Source organism: Protopterus annectens, chromosome 13.part0 (assembly GCF_019279795.1).
Source record: "Protopterus annectens isolate FY-2018-M chromosome 13.part0, PAN1.0, whole genome shotgun sequence".
Lineage (NCBI taxonomy): Eukaryota > Metazoa > Chordata > Ceratodontiformes > Protopteridae > Protopterus > Protopterus annectens.
The window spans coordinates 1229720178-1229737920 of NC_056747.1; the positions used below are offsets into that span (position 1 = coordinate 1229720178).

A 17743-nucleotide genomic window follows, 5' to 3' on the forward strand; every position below is an offset into this window, starting at 1 on the left:
GCCATCTTCTCCAGTCTTTCTTGCCGTGTGGTGATAGCAGTTTGCAAGTGCCGTTCGGTTGACTCCTGACGAATATTTTTATTTACTTAAGTCCGAAGACTTTCTTCTCCACTCAAAGCCAAGTACTCCGTTGGGGAAACTTTTTTCTTGCTCCATTCCGATGTCAGAAAAAGTTAATAATTGTATTTCATGTGGGAAGCAAATACCTCATAAGGATTTTCATTCTTACTGTATTCCCTGACCACGACGTAGCTAGTTGTCGGTTTTCTGCTAGATTCAATCAACGTACAATTAAGCGAAGGTACGATTTTGCTTTTCATTACTTCAGTAGGCGCTTTAACTACAAAATGTCATCGGATACGGTTCCATCTACCGGAGTTCACAAGCGTCGCAAGGATAAAGACAGGCCTCCGAGGTCCAAATCTGATGATAGCACACATGTGGAGCCAGCTTCAGGTTCGGCCGTCGTCAGTGAGGTGCTTTTGCAGCCCCTGTTGGCCATTTCAGAACCGACGGCCGAAACAGACTCTCATGAGGAGCCAACCAGGCCTTTAAATATCTCTGTTGCATGACCTTCGGACAATGCTCCTTCGGATGGGTCCGGAGCCACTGTGCAGGTACCGGCTTCCGAAGGGGTTTTCAGGCCTACTCAGCTTCAAGTAAAGGCAAAGCTAAAGACAAAGGCCAAGACTCCTTCTAAATCAAAGACTTCAACACAGGCCTCTTCTGAACCGGCTCCCAAGTCACAGAAGCAGTTACTCAAGATGGCGGAGGATTTACTTACAGTGATTAGGGGTTCTCATCCCCCTCCAGACAAAAGGCCAAAGCAGAATGTTTATTATGATTCCTCTGATCAGGTTTCTGTTTCCTCAGTTTCTTCTTCTGATCAGGAATATTCTTTCCCTCCTTATGAGGATTCTGATGCGGAAGAATCCATTCCTTCAGCTTCTCCTCCTGAGGATTTTTCTTTTGGGGAAACTCTGCATGAAATGAGGGAACATTTCCACTGGGAGGGACAGGAGTATTCAGAATCCAAGAAAAGACTAAGGGATTTTCTTCTTCCCCAACATAGACCCCTGGCTATTCCTCCTGTTTTGGATATTGTGGATGATGCCTTTTCGGAGGCTAACTTAACCCCTGATTCTTTTCCTCCTGCTCCTGTTAAGCCTGATAGATACTACAGGGTTCCTGATTCCCATCAGTTTTTATACAAGAATCCTACTGCTAACACTGAAACCATTTCTCAGGGTCCTAAGGGTGTGAAGGCCGCTACTGCTAAAAATCCCATTCCTACTGAAAAGGATTCTCGAGCTTTGGAAAGATGAGGCAAAAAGGTGTACACTTCTGCTACTTTGTCCATTAGGGCTTTAAACTGTCAGTTTCATATGCTTAAATATCAGCAATTTCTCTCGTCTGTCTTAAAACAAAAATTTACTTCCATTTCTGCCTGTGCAGATAATGAATTACATGACTTATTGCATGCCACTGAACAAGTTGGGAAGCATGTTTTACACTGTGGATTTGATGCCTTGGAGGCTTCTTGTTTCATAGTTTCATAGTATAGTACGAGGCTGTCTGCCCTGGGGCATTTGTAAGCCTAGCCATAGTGATGTGGCTTTTGCCACCCCATGAAATGGTACAAAAATGTACAGAATAAATCTAGAATACTGTGTCTCTGTCTAGTAGTGACACAATGAAGGTCCCCTTATATAACAGAATTAGTTTACTGTGCCCCTGTCTAGCAGTGACACAGATGTGACCCCTGAGGTAAACTCACGATCTCCCATCCACTCATCAAGATTTCTCTTGAAGAGAGTCAGTGAGGGGCCCTGCCTAATACGAACTGGGATCCTGTTCCAAAGCATGGGAAGCCTCTGGGTTTAATCTATCCCTCCAGCATGTCCTATTTATACTTGTGCCGAGGTTTAAGTCTTTAGCTCGTGGTCCTGATGGATTTGGATTTTTGAGGTGGAGCATGTCCATCAGATCCTGATTGGACATGGCCTTGTACGTCAGGCAGAGATCACCTCTGAGCAGGCGGTATGCTACTGAATAGAGCTGAAGTTTCTTTAGTCTGGCAGAATAAGACATATGTTGGAGACCCTTGATCCTTTTGGTGAGGTAATTTTGTGGTCTCTCCAGCTGTTGCAAATGCCGGGTGAGGTACATACCAAATGGGGCATTGTACTCAATCATGGGTCTGATGAGGGAGGAATATAGGGGTACAATGACATCCTTGGATCTGGATGTGAATCCCTTCATGTTGAGGTGTGCAAGGTAGAATGTTTTTCTAACCACTTTGGCAACGTGGGTGTCAAATGAGAGGTCGCTGTCTACTTGGGTCCCTAGGTCTCTCATTACTTTTTCCGTACTGAGTGGGTTGCTGTCGATGTGATAATTTGTGGGTACTTTGTTTTTTCCAAAAGGGATGACTATACATTTTTTGGCATTTAGTTTAAGGCCGTGACTACGGCACCAGTTGTCCGTTTCAGTGAGGCCTTTTTGTAGGATGTGTGTCTCTGCTGGTGTATCGACTATGGCGCCTAGTTTGCAGTCATCTGCGAACTTTGTCAGCCACAAGCCCTCCCATGTTTGCTTTAACATCTGAGAAATAAATGCCGAACAAGAGGGGTCTCAGGACAGATCCCTGTGGGACACCACTTGTGACTGGCTTTGAGTCTGACATTGCTCCAGCGATTTTAACTTTATGGGTTCTGTCCTTTAGCCAGTTTGCAACCCATCTAGTGACATAAGGGTTTACTTTTAAGCTGTTTAGCTGCTTATCTATGATGCCTGAGTGGGGTATTGTGTTGAAGGCCTTAGCCAAGTCCAGGTATGCTGTGTGGACTGCTTTGCCCTCATCATTGGCTCTAGTGACTGTTTCGAAAAAGGCAACCAGGTTTAAACGGCAGGATCTGCCCTTTACAAAGCCGAACTGGGTGGGGTCAAGTGTTTGTAGGTCCCCTATGTCTCTGAGTTCCATAATGATTCTTTCCATAGCTTTGCAGACCAGGCTAGTTAAGCTTATGGGGCGGTAGTTTCCAGGGTCTGTAGGGGTATCTCCCCCCCCCCCCCTTGTGGAGTTGGGACCACTGTTGCTGTACGCCAGTGTTCAGGTACATATCCCGAAGTAAGGCTAAGGTGAAATAGCATTTTTATGTGTGGGTTTAGCTCCTCTTGGAGTTCACGTAACATGCACCCAGGGATACCGTCAGGTCCCATTGATGCTGTGTTTTTTGCTTTGTTTAGGGCGGTTCTCACTTGGACATCTGAGATGACAGGGAGATTACATTCAGCTGGGATAAGTATTTCTTCTTTTGGGGGTGAAGGAGGGGAGAAATTTGCACTGAACCTGCCAGCCAGAATGTTGGCAATATCTGTGGGTTCAGTGTATTTTTTGTTGTTGTGAACCAACTCTGAGCATATCTGAGGGTTTCCGCCCAGGTTTCTAACATAGCTGAAGAAGGCTTTGTGGTTATCTTTAGTGTCCTTAGCGATTTTTCTCTCAAAGTTTGCCTTGGATGTTTTTATGAGAGAACGTAGTTTTCTGCTAATGTTGATCAGAGATTTCTTCCCTTCATGGGATTTCGCTCTGACGTGCAGTAGCTTCCTTCTTTTGTTATACAATTTGTTTATGGCTGAGGTCCACCAGACAGGACGCTTACATTTGGTGGAGAGGGACTTGGATTTGTTTGGGATTGCATGATCCATGCATTCTTTGAGATGTCAATAGAAAGCATTTGTGAAGGATTCCGCATTGTGTGATGTGGTATCCACTGGCTGATCCATGCATTCTTTGAGATGTCCATAGAAAGCATTTGTGAAGGATTCCGCATTGTGTGATGTGGTATCCACTGGCACAGTGGGCTTAAAGGATACCATCTCAGTCTTAGAAGAGTGAAGTCTGCTTTTGAGAAGTTTTTCACTGTGGTCTTTTGTGCTGGGGGTGGAGGTGGGATATGTATATACAGGGTGATTAGTTTGTGGTCAGATCTCACTAGTGAGGGTATACTTCCGGTGTGGAGCATTTTGTCCCCATGTTTGTGATAAGGTCTAGTATATTATCTCCCCTAGTGGGAGAGGTGACTAGTTGTTCCAGTGCATTTGAATTTATGAATTCCAGGAACCTTTGGGCTAGGATATTAGGGCTAGAATAATGTACCCAATCTATGTTTGGGTAGTTGAAGTCTCCCAGTCCCAGTATGATGGTATTTTGTGATACATTCATATCCTCCAATGTCTTCAGGAAGGCTGAGTGGGGTTCTTGAGATTGGGAGGCTGGTCTGTAACATGCTACCAGTTGTATAGCAGTTTTGCCTATGGTTAGTTGCACCTGTATGGTCTCTGATGCTTCATGTGTTGCTACTAACCTGGAGGTGTGGGTGTCCTTTATGAATCTGGACACTCCCTCTCCCTTTGTGGTTCGCCGGTTTGGGCCGAAAAGCATGATACGAGGTATAGCCTGGTAGCGCTGGGGTGCTCTCAGGAGCCTTGAACCAGGTTTCAGTTACTGCACAGACGTCTGTTCTCCATGCTGAGGAGTGCATCAAGTGCCTGCATCTTGAGATTTAGACTTCTGGCGTTGAGCAGTATTACCCTTAGTTTTTTTCCATTTTTGTTTTTTAAGGAGGTGGGTTTGTCTTTTGAGCCTTGCCTAAAAAGGCACTATGGGGGGTGGCAAGAGCCTTAGCCAATATCCGGAAGCCCAGTGGTGACAGGTGTAAGCCATCCTTCATAGCAGCGTGGCTTGTCCAACATATCATCCCAGGCAGACAGACATTGGATCCCCTTAGAATGACACCAGTACTTGAGCCAATTGTTAAAGCTGATCATCTTGTCTTTGTATTGTGGTATCATTCTTGGTGAGGGCAAGATGCTGCTCAGGGTCAGGGTCATACCAGCCTGGGCTACATAATCGGAGAGCTCCTCTGTCTCTCTTCATGTAGTCCAGGGAGGTACGTCTCAGGTCATTCACACCAGCATGGACAATGACGGAGTCATATTTGTACTTGCTTTGGCGTGACCTGAGTGCGCGTGTTATGTGGCGGATCCTAGCTCCCGATAGACAGCTCACAGTTACCTTCTCCTTTTTCAGCCTGGTCAGTGGACATCAGTGTGTCTGACTATGGAGTCACCTATTACTAGTGCATCAGGCAAGGTGTTTGGCCTTAAGGGCTGCGATTGGTCGACACACTGATTTATTGAAGTATGTGTTGCATGTGTTTTGTTTTGAGGTGGTGGATTTTTGGATGTCTGCTTTGGGAGCCTCTGTTGTTTTGGTAAGATGTCCTTCAAGGATGCATTTGCAGTCCTAACATATGGGTTGTCCTGCCTCAGGCAGCCCTTCAGTCGGCCGGATTCCAAAGTCTGGATCTGGCCTCGGCTGATGTCGCACTTCACCCAACGTCATAGCTGCTGTGAATTGGGTATAAAGGCATCAGCCGACGCCATTTTCCTCAGTCTTTCTTGCCGCACGGTGCCCGAAGCAGAAGCTGTTCGCAAGTGCCGGTCGGTCAGATCCAGAGATTTCTACTACCGAAGACTTCTAAAAAGCTAAGTACCCCGTTGGGGACTCTTTCTTGCCTCAGCCGATGTCAGAAAAAGTAAATAATTGTTTAACTTGTGGGAAACAAATACCTTATAAGGATTTCCACTCTTACTGCCTTCCTTGCTTAGGCCCAGACCACGACGTATCAGCTTGTCTAGCCTGTGCTTCCTTCAACCGACGGACACTTAGACGTCGGTCGGAGTTTGCAGAGGAGTTTTTTGGTCTCGCTTTTGCTTACAAAATGCCGTCGGAGACTTCGACTTCACAATTAGCTAAAAAGCGTAAGGAGAAGGACCGACACTCACGGTCCGCGGTTTCGGCCGAAACCACGGTTAAGCCAACCGCGAGTGTCTCTGTTTCGGCTGAAACAGAGTCCTCTGTTCTTCCTTCGGCCGAAAGCTTGCCTCCGATAGCCGAGGCCTCACACAGCATGGCTGAATCCGCTACTGAAATTCCCCCTGCTGTAGCAGGCACCCAGGATTTATCAAATACTATTCCTTTAGACATATCTACTCCTGCACGTGGAGCTGCTAGGCCCCCTGCATCTATGTCTATCAAGGCTTTCTCTAGGGCTAAAGCAGCTAAATCTTCTAAGGCCTTGCCTGCTAAAACCCCTTCACACAGGCCTACCTCCAGTTCCCAAATGCTCAGCTTGGCTGAAGATCTCATTTCTTTGATCAGGGGATCCCAACCTCACCCAAACAGGGCCTCTCAACCCCCTCCAGAGAAGAGGCCTAGAGCAGAGCCCCCGGATCCTGTTTCTACAGACTATTCCTCGGATGATTCAGAAAACTCAGATCCTCCAGAAGGCCCATATTCTCCTTATGAGGATTCTGATGCAGAAGATTCCATTCCTTCTGCCTCTCCTCCTGAGGAATTCTCTTTTGGGGAAACCTTACATGCTATGAGAGAGCATTTTCAATGGCAGGGCCAGGATTTTTCAGATTCAAGGAAAAGGCTAAGGACCTTTTTACATTTACCACAGCATAGGCCTCTAGCCATTCCTCCAGTACTAACAGTTGTTGATGATGCTTATAATGATGCCTGTACTGCCCCTGACTCTCTTCCCCCTGCCCCTGCCAAGCCCGACAGATATTACAGGGTCCCGGACACACACTTTCACTTGTATAAGGCTCCTATTGCAGATCCTGAAACCATTTCACAGGGCCCCAAAGCTGTAGCAGCTGCCTCTGCCAAAAAAACCCTCCCCTCTGAATGAGAATCTAGAGCATTAGAGAGATGGGGTAAAAAAGTTTATACTTCTGCTCTTTCGGCTAGGGCCTTAAACTGTCAATTCCACATGATTCAGTATCAGGAATTTTTGTTAGACCAGCTAAATAAAAAACTGTCCTCTCCTGAACCTTTAGACCGTAAGTCCCTTCAGGATTTGGTACATAACACTCAGCAGGTCAGTAATCATTCCTTAAAATGCGGCTATGATGCACTGGAGGCTTCCTTTAGATCAGCTATGACTGGAACAGTGATTAGAAGGCATGCCTGGTTAAAAGAGCAATCCTTACCAGACCATGTAAAGTCAAAGCTCCTAGATGCTCCCATGGAGAAACAAAGTTTGTTTGGCTCCCCTGCACAGCAAGTGCTAAAGAAGGTGGAAGAAAAAGCAAAATCTGTCCAAACAGTCAAGGATTTCTTACAGGTCCAGCCTCCGAGGTTTAGTAGAAATTGGCCTTCGAAGAATTGGTCCTTTCCAGACACCTCCAGAGCACAGAGGCAGAAATAGGCGCCCAAGAGGCAGAGGTCAATCCAGAGGTGCCTACAGGGGACGTCAGTGGCAGCCTAACAACCAGAGAAGTACTGCCACAGATTCAGCTACGACCACTTCCACAGGACATACACAATGACTTGACTCTGATACCGCCTACCAGGGAACAACTGCAAGCACCCTTAGACGGAAAGCTTGCCTTATTTTCCATAAACTGGCATTACATTACAGGAGACAAATGGATTTTACAGACAATAGACAAAGGCTACAGGTTTCACTTCCACACTCTACCAAAAAAGAGAGGAATGCCAAACCTACCATCAAACCAAAAAACAAACTCTCTAGGACAAATCAACCACCTACTAAGGATGAGAGCTAGAGAAAAGGTACCGCCTATGGAACAAGGGCAAGGATTTTACTCCAGACTTTTCCTGGTACCAAGAAAAGAAAACCAATGGAGGCCTATTCTCGACCTGTCCGCTCTGAACACATATCTCATTGTTCCAAAATTCAAAATGCTGACCCTACAGCAACTTCTTCCCATGCTGGGCAAGGAGTCTTGGCTGGTGACTCTAGATCTCAAGGAGGCATACCTGCACGTCCCTATCCGACCAGATTGCAGAAGATACCTCAGATTTCTTGCAGGATCAGAGCATTATCAATTCTCAGCATTGCCCTTTGGCTTATCTACTGCGCCCAGAGTATTCACGAAATGCCTGGCATCAGTAATTGCTCATTGCAGGCTTCAGGGAATTCAAATTTATCCATACCTGGACGACTGCCTAGTACAAGCGGACAACAAGACCAAATTAATAAAAGATTTGGAAAAGGCTATACAACTACTGCAGGCCCTGGGATACACAGTCAACATGAAAAAGTCAAGGCTGGTACCATCCCAAAAGATAACATTCTTGGGTGCAGAACTGGACACATCAAATCAAATGGCATTTCTCACAGCAGAAAAGCAAAAGCAAGTACCACTCTATTTCATGACATTAACGACGCAGAACCAGCTTACAGCAAGGAAAGTCCTGCAAGCCCTGGGTTACATGGCATCCTGCATAATATTGATTCCACATGCCAGGCTACATATGAGGAAGTTGCAATGGTACCTAAGGAATATATGGTCTCAACACAAGCACAGTCTAGAAGCCCAAATTCCAATAATTCCATGCCTGAAACAAGAATTCCTGTGGTGGGCTCAGGCCTGTCAGTTGAACAGAGGTCTGCCCTTCCACAAACCTCACCCAAGCCAGACTATCACTACGGACGCCTCAGACTTAGGCTGGGGGGCTCACATGGTGGACAAGTGTATACAAGCCCTATGGACACAAGACCAGCTGAACCTACACATAAATCAAAAAGAGATGCTGGCAGTGAAACAGGCACTTCAGACATTCAGACCTTTTCTTCAACAGGGTCATTTGCTGATAAGGACGGACAACACCACAGTCATGTGGTATATCAACAAACAAGGAGGCACACACTCATATCCTCTATGCCGGATGGAAATGGACCTGTGGAATGTGGCCCTGAACCACAACATTCAACTCCAGGCCAAATTTGTGCCAGGAAAAGAAAATTCACTAGCAGACACCTTAAGCAGAACTACCTCGGATGCCCACGAATGGATGCTGCATCCAGACATCTTCAAAACCATTACAAAGAAATGGGAACTACCAGAAATAGACCTGTTCGCATCCCCACACAACCACCAATTGAGGAAATTCTGCACAACGACATACCACCCACTTGCTTGGAAGGTGGACTCCCTATCCTTCAGTTGGGAAAACCTGACAGCATATGCATTCCCACCTCTTCCTTTGATGCACAAAGTGCTACTGAAGATCAAAGAAGATCACCCAAGGATCATCCTGATAGCTCCAGACTGGCTGAGGCAGCATTGGTACCCGCTACTGAGGAGTATGTCTCGGACACACGCATGGCCTCTACCTCTAGTTCCTTTACTGCTAACACAGAACAACTACAAGATCCTACATCCAAACTTGAAAACACTACAGCTAGCTGCTTGGAATATTACATAAAGCAAAATAACCCAGATTTATCACAGAGGGTTAAAGACATTATCCTGGAGGCGCGCAGACCCTCCACAAGGAAGACTTATTCAGCCAAATGGAAAAGATACCTCATTTGGAGTGCAGCAAAAGGAGAAAATGTATCATTAGCAAACATAGCTAACATCCTGGAATACTTAGCAGAGCTTTTCCACAATGGCCTTTCTTACTCCTCCATTAAGATTCATGCATCAGCAATTTCAGCAGAATACAACATGGATCCTCCAGTCTTCTCTCATCCTCTACTCAGGCAGTTTCTGAGAGGAATTAAAAATGTAAAGCCTCCAAGGAAGCCACCTTTGCCTACATGGGACCTTAACTTTGTACTGGAAAAGTTAACACTTCACCCTTTCGAACCAGCAGCAACAGCAGAATTACAGTTCTTATCTTGGAAAACTGCTTTCCTGCTTGCAATCACTTCAGCAAGAAGGGTTTCTGAATTACAGGCATTAATGGCAGTACAGCCCTTCCTTATCTTCCATCAGGATAGAGTGTCCTTGAGAACTAACCCTACTTTTATGCCAAAAGTGGTCTCCAGGGTATCATTGAACCAAGCAATCCACCTACCAACATTCTTCCCCAACCCACAGAACAGGGGGGAAAGACTCCTACATACCTTGGATATGCACAGGCAATTGCGCTACTATCTGGACAGAACCAAGACCAACAGAAAAACTGACCAGCTTCTGGTAGCTTATGCAACAGGAATGGAAGGAAAAGCAATTTCAAAACAGACAATCTCAAAATGGATAGGAAATTGCATCAGATTTTGTTACTCTTTTCATGGAAAGACAACTCCAGAAAACATGAGACCTCACTCCACAAGGGCTACAGCCACTACTACAGCTTTCCTATGAGGAGTGGCTACCAAAGACATTTTAGAAGCTGCTACTTGGAGCTCCGTGCATACATTTGCCAAGCATTATAATCTACCTTTATACTCCAGATCCCGAGCAGGTTTTGCAACTGCTGTTTTGCAAGGGATCTTAACTACACCATAATCATCTTAGTGCCTTCTCCCCCAGTTTGGCTATGGTATTCTACCCATATGTTAGGACTGCAGATGCATCCTTGAAGGACATAGTACAGTTTTGTACCTACCATAAATGTAGATGTCCGAGAGGTATGCATCTGCAGTCAGGATTACCCACCCTCCTTCCCCTCTGTGGTACTCCTAGGGTATTTGCCCATCTTGTAGCTAGCTGGGGGAATCTATTATGGTGTATTTGTTTATATGTATATACATGCTTATATTGTTTGCTCTCTACTGTTTGGAATCATTTGCATTTATCCAAATTTAGCCTACCTAGAGGGCACCTGGCATCTGGGGCAAGAAACACTGAGGAAAATGGCGGCTGATGCCTTTATACCCAATTCACAGCAGCTATGACGTCGGGTGAAGTGCGACATCAGCCGAGGCCAGACCCAGACTTTGGAATCCGGCCGACCGAAGGGCTGCCTGAGGCAGGACAACCCATATGTTAGGACTGCAGATGCATACCTCTCGGACATCTACATTTATGGTAGGTACAAAACTGTACTTTTTTATTAGAGCCTCTGAGTATGTCTTTGTGTTTTTATGTGTTTGGTTTGCAGTTGTGTTAGGTCTGTGTGGGACTGGGATTGTTGTGTGTGTGGTTGCCATCTCCTCCTGTCTGGTCATGCCAGCCCTGAGTTGAGAGAGTTCATCCTCCAGTTTGGCTATATAGTTGCATCTCTCACATGTATTTGTGTTTGTTGGGAGGAGGAGAGGGTTGTCTGTGTACTTGAGACAATTGTAGCATTGTCTCAAGATACCCAGATTGACCAGCTGAACTGGAGACGATGCCAGTAATCTACCACTCGACATGCTAGAACAGTATAAGGGAGTGGTATACCTTTAAGGGAAGTGGATATTCACAGGGATGGTAAGTAGATGTAGTGCTTTACTTAGTACGAGAGTGCTTACTTAGTAGAGAAGTATTGAGAACAAGTGCTAGGCTTATACTACAGTGAGTAGTCTGGTTATACTAAGAGTAGAGCTTCCTTAAGGGAAATTTTGAAGAGCAGAATTGGCGGAGCCAGAAAAAGTTTAACCGGCTATACGCATGACCGCGTAAAGCCGTGTATACGCGGATTTTAAACAGTGAACTACAAAAGAGCTAGAAATGGTCCCAAACAACCAATTACTACAGCTTCTTGTGCTGAGGTCACTTCCCCCAAGGACAGGTAGGCTGCTCAAGGCTCCCCACTCCCACTGGTGAGCAAAGAAAGGGCTGCGGCCTCTGGCACAGTCATTAGAAGACATGCATGGCTAAAGGAACAAAATTTACCTGAACAAGTAAAGGCTAAATTATTTGATGCTCCTGTTCAGCATAAGGTTTTCTTTGTATCTAAAGCTGAAGAGGTGATTAAAAAGATGGAGGATAAGGCGAAATCCATGCAAACAGTTAAAGATTTCTTACAAGTACAGCCTCCTAGATTTAGCAGGAATTGGCCATCAAAAAACTGGTCCTTTCCCTCTTCAGACCGGTCTCAAAGGGGTAGATATAGATGCTCCAGAGGGAGGCGTCAATCACAAGCTGCTTATAGATCAAGACAGTGGACTGCTTCTACCCCTAGGGGAGGAGAGGACAGGCCACAATCTCAAAGGAAACAAACTCATTGACTCCCTCCTTTGGGCTGCAGGAACGTCTTGCCTGGAAGCCCCTCTCGGAGGAAAACTCTCTCTTTTTTATCAAAATTGGACTCAAATAACCCAGGACAAATGGGTTTTGGATGTGATTTTAAGAGGTTACAAATTCCATTTCCGTACTTTGCCAAGGCCAAGCAGATGGCCAGACCTTCCAAAACATCAATGGACGGAGGCCTTAAACCAGGTGGAAGCTCTTTTGGCTATGAATGCCATAGAACTAGTTCCTCTTTCAGAGATGGGAAAAGGGTTCTACTCAAGGCTCTTTCTAGTCCCAAGGAAGCAAAATTCATGGAGACCCATCCTGGATCTGTCGGTCTTGAACACCTTTCTAGAGATTCCAAAATTCAAGATGCTTACTCTACAGCAGTTACTTCCAATGCTGTCCAAAGATGCATGGATGGTGACTTTGGATTTAAAGGAGGCATATTTACACTTTCCCATCAGGCAGGATTCCAGAAAATACCTCTGGTTCAAGGCCGGATCGAGGCACTTTCAATTCTCTGCGCTGCCCTTTGGATTGTCTGCTGCACCCAGGGTCTTCACCAAATGCCTGGCTCCAGTAGTAGCTTACTGCAGACTCAAGGGAATTCAAATTTACCCTTATCTGGACGACTGTCTAATTCAGGCAGACAGCAAGGATGTCTTACTCCAGCATCTAGACTTTGTACAAAACCTCCTCAAATTCCTGGGATTCTCTGTAAACATAAAAAAGTCAAATTTGACACCATCACAACAGATAACTTTTCTGGGTGCTCATCTAAGCACTATGACCCAGATGACATTTCTGACATCCGAAAAACAATTACAGCTGGCATCAGCTTTCAAAGCCTTGGCAACTCTAACCCATCTATCTGCAAGGAAATTCCTGCAGGCTTTGGGTTACATGGCCCCCTGCATCCTTCTCGTACCATATAGAAGACTACACATGAGGAAAATACAGTGGTACCTAAAAAGTGTATGGTCTCAGCATTACCACAGTTTGGACATGCTGGTTCCTGTCCTTCCTTGCCTTCAAAAGGAATTTCTTTGGTGGTCCAGGGCATGTGCTTTAAACAAAGGGAAGCCCTTCCGTCTACCTCCTGCCTCTCAGATTCTAACCACGGACACCTCGGATTATGCTTGGGGAGCTCATTTTCAGGGCAATTGTTTGCAGGGCCTTTGGACAAAGGATCAGAAGCACCTGCATATCAACTTAAAGGAAATGTTAGCCGTTCAGAAAGCTCTATTGGCCTTCAGGAATCTCATACAACCAGGACAACTACTTATACGGACAAACAACACCACAGTTATGTGGTACATAAACAAGCAAGGGGGGATCTTATTCCTATCCCCTTTGCAGACTAGCCATGGATTTATTTAACACAGCTCTAGATTGCAATCTGGATCTTCAAGCTCAGGTTCTACTAGGGAAACAAAATTTTACTGGCAGACAGTTTGAGCAGAAACCTTTCGGATCCACACAAGTGGATGCTGGACACCAAAATATTCAGGATGATAATAGCAGTGTGGGAATGTCCTCACATAGATCTCTTTGCATACCATCTAAATCATCAGCTACAAAAATTCTGCACCAGGACTTTCCACAGAGAAGCTTGGAAAGTGGATGCCCTGTTATTCAGTTGGAGGAACCTCTCGGGATATGCCTTCCCGCCTCTACCTCTTCTTCCACGAGTTTTATTGAAGATAAAACAGGGCAATCCCAAGATGATAATCTTGTTGGCTCCGAATTGGCCTCGGCAGTTTTGGTATCCAACTCTAAAAAGCCTATGCCTGGAGCCCCCTTGGATTTTACCTCAGTCTCCGAACCTTCTGTCCCAACATCAGGGTCAGGTTCTACACACTCATGTCAGAACTCTCAGCCTGGGCGGCCTGGTTAATCCAGGGCCTTTGATTTCTTTTTTCCTACCCAAGCAGGTTATGGATGTCATTTTAGAAGCCAGACGTCCTAGCACTAGAAAATCTTATGCAGGAAAATGGAAGAGATTTTGTTCCTGGATGCAGGCTCAGGATTCTGATCCTCTCCTTCCTAACATTACTTTAATTTTACTTTACTTGACAGATCTCCTACATAAGGGTCTCTCTTTCTCTTCCATTAAGATCCATGCCTCTGCTATTTCTGCTCATTATAATACAGACCCTCCCATCTTTTCCCACCAGCTCATGAGACAGTTCCTCAGAGGAGCTAAGAACTTAAGACCTCCTAGATCTCCTCCTATTCCAGCTTGGGATCTCAATTATGTTTTGGAAAAACTAACCTTGCCTCCTTTTGAGCCTGCCGCTTCTTCTGACTTCAAGTTTTTATCTTGGAAGACAGCTATCCTGTTGGCACTAACCTCTGCCAGGAGAGTTTCAGAGTTAGAAGCGCTTATGGCGGTGGAACCTTATATTATTTTACATCAAGACAGGATATCTTTGAGGACTAATCCGACCTTCATGCCTAAGGTGGTTTCCAAAGTGGCTTTAAATCAAACTATCCACTTGCCAACCTTTTTACCCTCTCCTCAAAATAAAGGGGAAAGGATCTTACATTCCTTGGATGTACCTAGACAGCTACGTTTTTACCTGAACAGAACCAAGGACATCAGAAAATCAGAACAATTGTTTGTTTCTTATGCTTCAAGCTCCCAAGATAAAGCCATTTCTAAACAAACCATTTCTAAATGGATTGCTCATGGAATCAGATTTTATTCACACCATGGAAAGCAAATCCCAGGGAGCATTCGGACTCATTCCACTAGAGCTGCTGCCACTTCTGCGGCCTTCCTCAGGGGAGTTCCTACCATGGACATTTTGGAAGCTGCAACTTGGAGTTCAGTGCATACTTTCTCTAAGCAGTACAATTTACCTCTCTACTCTAAGTCTAGGGCAGGCTTTTCCTCTGCAGTCTTGCAGGGCCTTTTAGCCGCCCCTTCTTCTTTATGACCACCTCCCTTTCTTTCAGCTTTGGGATTCTACCCTACAGTCATGACTGCAACAGTGAAACATGATGAACATAGTACAGTTGTGTACACCTACCATAAATGTAGATGTTAGAGTGTCTTCACTGTTGCAGTCTGGGTTTCCCTCCCTCCTGTCCCCTCTTATTTTTGCTTCTGTGTGGTTCCTTTTTTCACCATTCTTCTGAGGTGTATTTGCAAGGGTTATGGGACCATTTTCATTTTGGGACTCCTGACATCTGGGGCATCGGCTGTCAGCTTTATACTCCTGGCGCTCTGACATCAGGGAGCAGGGTTGAACAGCCGACGCCGGACCCAGACTTTGGGATTCTGGCCGACCGAGGGCTGCCTGCCGGCAGGGGAGAACCCTACAGTCATGACTGCAACAGTGAAGAGACAGATTCAACCAGGATGGTTTGTTTTGTAAGTTGGTTCTCTGCTTCTTCCTGCTGGATACAGCTGCCTCCATGCAGATGTTAATATGCTTGTATAGGGTTTCTGCATAGGCAGCAGTGTTCTCAGGGTTTATGGGGGCTTGAAATGTCAGGTTATCACTTAATATCAGGAAGTTGGCTTTAGAGTAGTTTCTGAATATTCCTGGGTTAGCTGGGGTTCCACGTTTTATTTTCACTTTAGAGACCGTTTTATTGTCTGTCGTTAACAGAGAAGACCTTATACTAGAGGGTGTGCAGCAGTCTCCCATATTAGTAAGGACCAGATATGATACAGTTGCACCCCTGGTCAGTGTACTGACAGTCTGGTTTAGTGAGTTTGTGTTTAAAAATCCTGGAATCTCTGTGTCTGTATGTTTGGTGTTGTATCCGATTCTAGTTAAATGTGGGATAACTAAAGTTGCCCATGAATATGGTATTGGGTTTGGATGGTCAGTGTTTCCAGTAAGTTTAAATGCATAGTATGGGTTTCCTGGGTCATAGAGGGGGGGACCTGTATTTGGTATGGAAGTGTTGGATTTTGCCTATGGTGATTTGAACTTTGAGAAGCTCAAGTGCATTTTCCTGTTTAACTAGCCTTGAGGGTATATTTATTTTTGATGTAAATTGAGACACGTCTGCCTTTAGCCCCTGTCTGTGTAGTAACTTGTCTAAATGTGCGGAAGGCATTATAACCTGGCACTGTTGGTTTGCTCTGTGTGGCTTTAAACCATGTCTCAGTGACTGCACACACTTCAGCATTCTCTAGGTTTGAATAGGGCTTTAGAGTGGAGATTTTGTTTTTTTAATACCCCTAGCGTTGAGCAGTAACAACTTTAGATTTTTGTTTTGTTGGACGTACTTTGTTTGCCATTGTCCTTACCCCATAATGCCTTTTGTTAAGCAGTATTTTAGCTAATATATAGAAGCCTAGAGGGGAGAGATGCAGACCATCCCTAGCAAAGTAGTGTGGTCCGTTGATAATTTTTTTCCATGCTGAGAAATATGGTACCCCTTCAGAATGACACCAGAAACTAAGGCAGTTAATAGTCAGTTATCTTTTGTTCATATTGTGGCATCATCCTTGGAGAAGGTAGAATGGTCAGTGGTAGGCTCATTCTAGCCTGAAATGCACATTCAGAGCGTTCCAAATGTCTCTCTCCATGTAGTCTAGGGAGGTACATCTGGGGTCATTTACACCCACATAGACTCATACTGGTACTTGTGGTCCAGTGACCTGAGTGCATGTGTAGTGTGGTGGATCCTGGCCCTTGAAAAGTAACGGACTGTGACTTTGTCCTTACTCAACTTGGTGAAACAGGCAATCAGTGTGTCTGACAGTGGAGGGTCCAATGACCAGAATGTTAGTGTGTGGTGGCTTCCCTTATGGGATTAGAAGTAGAGGCTGCATGAGATGTGTATGTGTTGATGTGGGTGTTTTGAAAAAGTGCATTCACATTTAAGTGCCTCAGCATATTTGGGTCTGTGTCTTCTTTGAATTGTGTGATGGGTGCTGCGTGTGTTACTACTGATAACCTTATTGACATTAGGAGTGTTTTTGTGAGTTTTTCCTCTATTGACATTGTGTAAAGACATTTCTCGCATACTGTATCAATTTAAAAATTAACTGGTTGTCTGTAAACGTAAGGCAGTTTCTACCTTGCCACAGGATGCCAATATCCATTGAGCTGGTAACGGAGATAGTGGGAAAGTTCAGATTCATAGCAGCAGACTTTTTTTATTGATAGAGAGAGTTGGAGTGAGAATATTAAGTAATGTCATGAGTTCTGATTTGCATCTCTGGAGGCAATGCTTGTCACTTTAAACTGCATTATATCTAAAACTGCATATGCCATTTACAAAAGTATTTGCAAAATTACTATTTATTTGCAGTCCCATTTCCACATTCTTTGTTTAACATCTAATTTTAAATATCAAAGAAAAATTACAGAAAGTAGCATCAGTGTGCAATTTTCATATTAAAAATAAATAAAATGCATTCATTCACCCCATCTCTGTCTGCATAAACCACCCCTTTATTTCCTTTAGCACATCATCAGGGTATGGAAAGTTCCCAAGTGCCCTCACCAAATTCCCCAAGTCAGTCTAAATGCCATTTTGAATCTCCCCTTAAAAGGTGACATTGGCCTACTGGGAGTATCCCAGTAAGTAGAGAACAAGTAAATAAGTATTCTGTAGAAGTCCGTATGCTTCTGTACTGTACAGTGTTTCAGAGCGGACGTTGATGCCTTTGTTTAAAATTACTGTAGTAGGGCGAGTTCACCGTTTTCATTCAGCTGCTCAGTTGGCATGGTGGCTTAATGATAGGATCTCTCCTTCACAACTCCAGGGTTCAGTT

At 44.8% G+C, this 17743-nt stretch overlaps 1 protein-coding gene across 4 annotated transcripts in view; it reads left to right on the plus strand.

Moving 5' to 3' along the window:
- Window positions 1-17743, plus strand: part of PSMD11 (proteasome 26S subunit, non-ATPase 11) — a 2265797-nt gene that overhangs the window by 996768 nt on the left and 1251286 nt on the right. The gene's annotated exons all lie outside the window — the stretch shown is intronic.